Source organism: Triticum aestivum, chromosome 3D, assembly GCF_018294505.1.
Source record: "Triticum aestivum cultivar Chinese Spring chromosome 3D, IWGSC CS RefSeq v2.1, whole genome shotgun sequence".
NCBI lineage: Eukaryota > Viridiplantae > Streptophyta > Magnoliopsida > Poales > Poaceae > Triticum > Triticum aestivum.
In genome coordinates, this window is record NC_057802.1 from 569,586,960 (window position 1) to 569,596,119 (window position 9,160).

At 41.1% G+C, this 9,160-nt stretch overlaps 1 non-coding gene across 1 annotated transcript; it reads right to left on the bottom strand.

Moving 5' to 3' along the window:
* Positions 1 to 8,394: 8,394 nt before the first annotated feature.
* TRNAK-UUU (transfer RNA lysine (anticodon UUU)) lies at positions 8,395 to 8,467 on the bottom strand. The gene has a single exon. It is a non-coding gene; the product is annotated as a tRNA-Lys (tRNA).
* Between the last annotated feature and the right edge of the window lie 693 nt (positions 8,468 to 9,160).

A 9,160-nucleotide genomic window follows, 5' to 3' on the forward strand; every position in this document is an offset into this window, starting at 1 on the left:
TTCTGTGGTGACGGGTTGCAGCAGAATCGCAACTACATCTTGGTTAGGTTTGCAAGCATCTCCGTGGAAATCATGGGCAAACATAATTAGAAAAGCTTGGAGATAGAGAAATAATGGAACGCCTTCCTTCTCATCCTTGGACTGGGAGGTCATGTGCGCAGACTGCTAGGAAGTTAAAGAAATTTCCGTTTAGCAGCAAGGTGAGCTGCACAAACGTTGCTATGTTCCTACCCAAGCCCTACGGTATGCATATATAAGATGGCAGTGTGTTTTTTCGTTTATTCTTTGTGCTGGAGTGATCTGTGTGCTTTCCCTATGTTAGTCTATGCTGAAATTTGAGATGGGCTCTAGGCCCATATATCAATTTCTGAAAAATCTCTAAGGGCCCACGTGGGTTATATGGCACTAGGTGTAGTGGGAAGTTTAGTCCTACCCCGGAAGTGGAAGAGGAGTTGGACCTCCTTATAAGGGTTTCTCTTCTACATGCTATTGGAGCTTGAGAAGAGAAGAGGCCCTCGCGCACTCCTCCGCCGCCCGCCTCGCCACGCCACGCCTCGTCACAGAGGTCCTTTTCCAGCAACTTCAAATCAGAAAGCCCCGACTCCCATAAAGAATGCTCGCAGATCTTTCTTTTTATTACGATGACGATATGGACCTCATTACTGTCTCATTTTCTTATATTTATATAAGTTCTTTTTTTTTGGATTTGACATAACAAGAACATAATCACGCTCTGTAGGATTTGAACCTACGACATTGGGTTTTGGAGACACACGTTCTACCAAACTGAACTAAGATCGCTTTCCGGGAGATAAAGCAGTAAAGAAAAGGATGATTTTTGTACCGCATGCATATAGAAAAATGAAACTCTAAATTTTGTCCAATTTGAATCGATCTCAATTGATCCCCCGTTACTGCCCATAGGAGAAGTAATAGGTAGGGATGACAGGATTTGAACCCCTGCCTTGTTTTCCACATCATAATTTATTCCTCCATCTATATACAACTTTCTTGTCATTTCTTCTTTTTGGTTTCATATAATAAATGATATACATCTGAAACCCAACCTAACGTATAAAGAATGAATATTTATCGGTAATGCTCAAGAAGAAAGAAGGGGTCATCTTTTTGATTTTTATTCCACCCTCATGTACCCTTCTTTGCATTTTTTCTAAAGCCTGTTCAACCTCATATCACCTAGAACAAGTCATGGACTTCTTCAATGAAAGAAAGTCTCATGGAAACGTTTTCAACTAAATAAGAACCATACAAAATAGATTTCTTGATCTTTTTATTTAGGAAAACGGATTTTTTCGCAGTTTTATCTTTTATCCTAAAGATATGCAGAACGAGTGTATTATGAAATGTTCGTTGTCTAGCTTGCATACATCGCTACTTAATCGTTTAGTGGTTATCGATGAAATTACTTCACCATAGAGAAAATATTATGGAAGTTTATATATATATATATAGGCATGCCATATATATATACATATCTCGTGAATCCGAGCTTATTGTGTATCCATGTATCCCTGTGATCTCAGCCATTAACACTAAATCATGCGCCTCCCGTGCAGCAACACGAACATTTACAATTAGCCGCCCGCTTTTGGACCTAACAACCATTTATTTTGCAGCAAACCCCCCAAAAGTCTGTCCTCCACGATCCTCAACCGAGGTCCCCAAGTCGTTTCGTGCTGCCCCAAATCCTCTGATCCTCTGCTGCCAAATCCCGCACGCCGTCGCTCCAAAACCTAAATCCCAACCCAAGCCCTCGTGCGATAGCAACCTTGGGCTGGACGGCTCCCATGAAGTCCGTTTGCGACGGCAACCAAGAAGGGACGACAACGGCCACCAGCGACAATAACGGAGATCCGGCGGCCGTCTCAACGACGAAGCCATGGCGAATTGATGGTTCCGTGACGGTGACGACTCGTCTCAAATGCGGCGCCAACACCCCCTGGATAGCCTCCTACAACCACGACAGTCCCGATGTTGTAGCATGACGTCTGTAGGAAGCTGTTTCTTGTCTGTAGCAGATGTATTAGTGCGATGCTTAATGGCATGTCATGCTTAATTGCTTTGCTTATAGCCTGTAGCCTGTAGAGATGTAGGCATGCCGAAGATGTACTAGTGCAGTGCTTGTATCCTATATGAAGTCAGTTTGCTTATATCCTGAAGCTGTAGGCTGGAGTAACAGATTGTACTAGTGCAATTCTTGCTCACATAGTCATATTAGTGAAATTCCTGTCAGTTTGCTTGGCATTTGATGATTTGAAGAAAAAAGCCTTCGCTGCTACTGTGAAAAAATTCGGTGACTAGTTCAGTTATGCATTGAAAAAAATAGGTGACTTCATGTGGTCAAAACATGTAGTGATCAGCAACCTTTTTTGACTTAAAGGAAGTGGTCTGCAACATCATTGTCCGGTTTTGAGATCAATGCCATAAGCAAAAAGTCAGTTTGAAAGGTTCCCATGAAGTGACTAGATCCATTATGTGTTGAAACTTTCTGAGTTATCGTGGTTGAAGCAAATACTGTTCAGTAAAGCTTCTGAACTACAAGAAGTGGCTTGTGATGTGTTTGTTCAGTTTTGAGATCAAACATATAAGCGACGCGACACTATGAAAAGTTTATTGAACATTTGCCCTAGGTCTTGGTTGATCAAATATATTGACAAAATTGCATTGTTTGTCCTTGTACGATGCTAGTCTGAGGAAAAATATTGGTGCAACAGCAAGCATGGTCAACATTTGAAATCCTGAACTTCAGCTTCATATTTAACCATCTAACAGATATGAAGGGGCAATAAAATTGCATGTACTGCCACTATACAGCCTCTCAAGTTACATAGAAACCAGAAATGTCATCATGCTTCCATACTTGGTAGAAAAAGATTAAGTGGATACATATGTTCAATATTCTGTAACAATTTGACAAGCATCATAACTTGTCAGAAATCAACTAAACTTTAATTGGATATAACACAAATTCTGATCCATTATATGACTTCAGTATATCAAATTGCAAATAATATAACATAGATTAAATCATTATTTTCTTGGACAATTTTTCATATCAGGAAGCACCATTTGGTTGCACATCTTCCGCAATCAAGCTCCTTTTCCCTTGAATAGTTTTGCTTGGACAATTGCGACTATCATGAAACACCATTTGCTTGCATGTCTTGCACAAGCGTGCAACCTTTAACTTCGCTTCTTTGTCCTTCCTTTTCCTATCACCCTCCTTGATCTCCTTTCCACTCTTTATTCTTTTGCATCTCCCCACGGTACGAACATCAGTTGGTGGATGTATATGAACTTCTGTAGGAATATTACAACAAATAAAAGCCTCATATTCCTCTTGCCTAGTGTTCTGTGTGGCTGCAGGGACCATTTGGTCTAAAGGCGCCTCAATGCTCAACACACTTGATGTTAAGAAGTCCATGCCTTCATTTGAGTGCTTTGCCTTTTGAATCAGCTCTTCCATCTTATCACGTACAGTCAAAATCTTCTTTCTCGTGGCTGCATCTAGTGAATCTGTGGGCTTTTCTTCTAGTAGGTTCCCCTGTTCATCATAAACATTCTCCCTGAAAAGGAAAAAAGATATTGTTAGTCCTATGATTTTGAAATTACAATAAGAAATTGATTGACGTGCATTTTTTTACCTCTTGCACCGTTTCTGCCATCTTTTCATAATGTAGTAGTTGGGAAGCTCGTTTTGGTTCTCAATCCTCAACACTTGGATAATATGTCGACATGGAATACCGATTGACTCAAATAACTTGCACGGACAATTTGCTATCATGGTTGTAGTGTCATAGGAGACCTCCCTAACCTTATCAGATCGACCTCTCAGGGTCACCATTTTTAACCCCACACCTTGTGCAATACCCTGAACACAACAATGATCTCTAGCAGCAATAACTTGTAGCTGAAATTTCTCGAATACCTCATATGTGAATACCTCACTACCTTGTTTCTCCATTGTCCATGGCGTAAATAGTTGTGGGGTGGTATGCATGCTTCTATTGTCTGCCATTAATTCTTCCTCACGTTGGCATTCTAAAGCTGTGTCGAACCTAAGCCAGAACTCAACAAAAGCAAGCCTACGATGAATGAAACGGTTGAAAAAAGAATTTGCACTTTCTGACCTTGAAGTGGTTCGGAGCAAGCCCGCAAGAGATATATCCATAAAGTAGGCTGGTATCCATGTATCTCTAATGGTAAACCTCTTAGCTAACCACTCGTTATCCTCCAACCCAAAATCTGTAATGATGGAATTCCATTGTGATTCAAACTCACTTGCAGTTTCTGAACCCCAAACACATGAGTTCAACCTCGGCCAAAATTCAGAATCTTCTCTAATCAAAGGTCCAACTTTTTCAGGCACCTTTTCCATTATATGCCACATGCATAACCTATGCATAGTGGCTGGAAGAACTTTGTCAATACCATTCTTGATGCTAGCAGCTTCATCAGTTATGATGAGTCTAGGTGCTACCCCTCCCATTGCTTTTAGGAAGGTCTGAAATAACCAAATGTATGACTCATCCTTCTCATTTGATAAGAATCCAGCACCAAAAAGGACACTTTGTAAGTGATGATTAACCCCTGTAAATGGTGTAAATATCATGTTGTACTGATTAGTGGTGTATGTAGAATCGAAGGATATCACATCACCAAAGTGACTATAGTTCTTCCTACTTGTGGCATCCGCCCAGAACACACGCACCAGGTTCCCCTCATCATTCACCTCAAAATCATAGAAAAATGCTGAATTCACTTCCTGCTTTCTAGCTAATTGGGCCACAAACATTTGAGCATCTGCGTCTCTGATTTTATACCTGAGTCCGCGATAGTAATTTTGCAAGTCCCTCTTTGTGCACCCAGCATTCGGAATTCCACCCTCGCTAACTTGCAGGAGCCTGTATGCCTGGGAGGTTCCAATGCTTGCCTTATGACATGTGTATAAAGTATTCTTTGCCCTCTCACTAACTCTACGATTGGATCTGATCAAATGACGCTTATCAGGTGATACAAGACCATGAACATGATGCTCAATCCATGAGTCTATCTTGTAGGTGTTCTCCCCACAAAGTCTAACAAATATATGGGCATCACAACCGCATCGCGTGTCTGTCTGCTTACGTCTTTTCCTCAAGGGGTCATTAATCTCCTTAATATCTTTTGACTTGAATCCTTCTCTATTACACATGAAACGCTTAGTCCGGACCACCTTATTCTCAATCTTTTTCTGCTGTCCAATACGAACGCCAAAACCTGATTGATGTGCATATGCCTTGTAGAACTTCTCCACGGCCTCGAGTCCTTCAAATGTCATACCCACTTTAGGCTTCAAATGCTCATCACATTCAGGTGTAAAAGAAGAAGACTGCAATGTCAAGAATAAACGGAAATAAGTAACTTCATGCGTTCAGTATTTTTTGGCAAATGCATGCATAGTTTCAGTTGTTAGTGCAAACTGAACTTACAAAGAGAGGTATGGCTGTGTTCTTTTTGGGCGTACTAAATCCCCCCGGGCTCATATGCATTTGAATGTTATTGATTGGATCCATACTTCTGCACATGTAACTACACAATTAGCCTTTCAAAATACACTATGTATACACAAGGACTGAATTTGTCGGTTGTTTTACCTCAAAGTTTTGATGCCCGCGTGTCTCTGATTGCAAGGGGTACTTGCTACTTGTCCGTCTCTAGTCGCCGCTGCAGCAGAATATTTCAGTTATACATGAGATGGATCAGATCGGGGAAGTACAAGCATGGGGCACTTGTTGGTGCTTGTCTGGTTCATGTTAAGTGTTAACATGGGAGTAGAGGAGCACGTAAAGGATTGGGATGCTACCTGCATGGGGGCGGCCGGGTGGGTGCCGGCGCACGTCAGGATCAAGTCGATCGAGATCAGAGGTACGTGCAGTTCGGCGGCGGCGGCGGCGCACGACGCATACAGAAGTTGGGGTGTTGTTGCAAAATTAAGTTGCTGCTTTTAGTCGGAGGGCGGGCGTGTAAGTGTAAAATTACCACAAACTCTGATAATTCGTACGATTAAGATCGTGGGGGTGAAAAGAAAAGGGATACACGGACACACAAATAGCTCGGATTCACGAGATATGTTGCCATATATATATATATATATATATATATATATATATATATATATATATATATATATATATATATATATATATATATATATATTATTGGTTGCTTTTGTTTATGTCCAATTGGAAAAGTTGATCTTCTAAATTCATATGTTTAGCCTACAGTACATAACTTGTGTTCCTCCCTGGTTCTTGCAAAGCCACCTAATCAAGCCTCACCTCATTTGTAGTTATAACATGTTCAGCTGAAAGCAAACTCCAAATAAAATTGGTTTACTATTAGTAACACATATACTTTTTTACCTTAGCTCTTTCTTTATTGTTCATTGAGCAGTTCAAATGCTTTGATTGCTTATCAGATAAGAGGTAAAAATATTCTTCATTTGTTTATTTTGTTAATTCAAAATTGCATTTAAATCCATTCTTTCTCATAACTTGAGAATATGTACAGCGCAGAAGAGAAAAGAACGCAGATTTGATGAGTTGTAGGGGCGGACCCACTTCCACTGATTTCTTGCGGGAAGGTTCTATAAGGGAAGAAGAATCAGAGCTGTGACCTGGTAACCTTGATTTCTTTCGGAACGTCATTACGAGAGTAACAAAGAAAGAATAACGTAGATAGGAAGGAGCGAGCCGAGCCCCAAGGATAATGAATTGGTATGCCGGGTGCTTACTTGAGCAAGAAGCCAAGTCATCGATAATCAAAGAAAGGTGTGAGTGCACGAGCCCAACTTTCCGATTAAAATATGACTCCGTTCCACTTTCAACAAATAGAGAAATCTCCGCTAGGCTAGCAGTGGATAACCAACGTAGTGCCCCATTCGTTCCATGACATCCAATCAATTCTCCTCGGATTCCAATCCAATCTCCCAATCAGTGAGAAATAGACGGTCGGATGAGATCTCGAACGTTGTCCCTACCTACTGAGGAATCAAAAGTGTACGTAGAAAAAGAGAGTGTTGGAAATGCATCGAGGAGAACTTACCTTGTGAGTCACTACTCCGGCACTGGGCAGGAATACTACTAGCGAGGCTTATAGGAGGCTAGTTCTTAAAGAAATCTGTCAGCTATAACCTAGCCTATTGAATCTGGTACGCCCGAAGCACGAAAGTAGATAGGTAGCCTTACCTACGACTAGAAAAGTATAGTATTTTTTTCTTCCAGTAATTCTTCCACTCATTCCTTCCATTATGGAATATCATTTGGAGTGTATTTTCCCTCTCAAAAAAGGCTTCGCCCTCATTTCACTGAACTTATTGGAAATGCCTAGGACAGAGTTCATTCACTTGCCCAGCAGCCCTACTCCTCATAGTTGATCCGAATTTCTATCCTTGATTGACTCAATCAAGAAGAGGAAGACTTCATAAAAGATGAAAAGAAAGGATTGATTACCTTTTTAAGTCAAGAAAACAAAGGAAAGGGCTATTTATGAGTTTATGTAGATGAAGTTTCAGATTCTTGGATGAGCGGAACATCTTTGAGACAAATCGTCTCTACCCGGGTACATAGCTTCATCCAAACCATGGTTCCACGAATTGTTGACTCGCTCTAGAAAAGATCTTCGTAGTTGGGAGCTCTGAACCGATGATCGATATGGTTTCCTAGGATGAGAACTATGGTTTACTACTTGACAATAAGAAAGTTGTTTTATCTTTTTTTTTTCACTTTTTGAGGTGTTTTGCCTAGTCTGAATTTCCCCTTCTTCTATTTGATCAAGATGTATAGCAAAAAAGCATGAATAGGCCTACTGGGATGGAAGGAGAGAAGGACTGAACGAGAAAAGGAAATACCTCTTTGTTTACCTTGGAATGAATTTCTCAACTACTTAGGTAACGAAACGAAACGTTCAGCTACGATCTTTCTTAAAAAAAGATAGGATTGTACGGCAGTTCTCGTTAGTAGATTCGCAGAACAGAAGAAGAAGTTCACTCTGACTTGCGCACTACAAAAAGGCAGCCAACGACTTCGGACGTACTCCGTATTTCGAGCCTCTGTTTAGCTTCAAAAGATAAGGCGCTAGTGCAACGAACGCTGCTTGGTGCGTCCCACCCCAACTAACTAGTGCTTGACTTGACTTTCCCCCGCGCACTATCCAATGAATAAGGAGAAGGCCGGCCTATCAATGACTGAGCCAGTCTGATCTCCTTTATACTTACCTCAAACAACGAGCGAAGTCGAGATGTTGATGAGAAAGGGGCTTTTCTCATCGCCAAAGAGTGCTCTTTGAAGGCTACTATGCATCCTTACGAATACAAGAGTGTTTTTTTTGTTTTGGGTATAGCAGGACTTGAACCTGCGACCATTAGGTTAAAAGCCCAATGCTCTACCAACTGAGCTATACACCCGATTTTACAAGAAGGCTTGGTGTGGAAAAGAAAAGAGGGCGGCCTGGCCCCTTTTCTTCTTATCATATCACAAGGGCGCGGCTCTGTATGGTATAGTACTGTGGAGCAAGTTTGGGAGTCCTTTCCACTCATTGAGGATTCTATCTAAAAAAGAAGGTCAACGGGGGAGACTACTTTGAAGTCCGGGCTGAACAAACTACTTCTCCTGCTACCAAAACAGAGAAATAAGGAAATAAGATGGATTCGTCTAATAAAATACCCAATGCCTGTAGTTGAAGAATTGTTGGATGAGTTATCTTGTGCTGTTTGGTTTACTAAGCTGGATCTGAGAGCTGGTTACCATCAGATAAGATTACATGAAGCAGACGAATACAAAACGGCATTCAAGACCCACGTCACTATGAATTTTAGCCTATTTGGGCTCACAAATGCACCACCCACCCTCCAGAGTGCTATGAACACAATTCTGGCTGAGCTGACTAGGGTTTGTGTACTTGTTTTTGTTGATGACATCTTAGTCTACAACAAATCCTTGCAAGATCATGTCACCCATTTGCAGCAAGTATTTGACCTTCTAAAGCAGAATCAACTATATGTGAAGTTGAATAAATGTTCATTTGCTCAACCACAGATAGAATACCTGGGTCATGTCATTAGTGGGCAAGGGGTGGCTATAGACTAAAAGAAGATCCT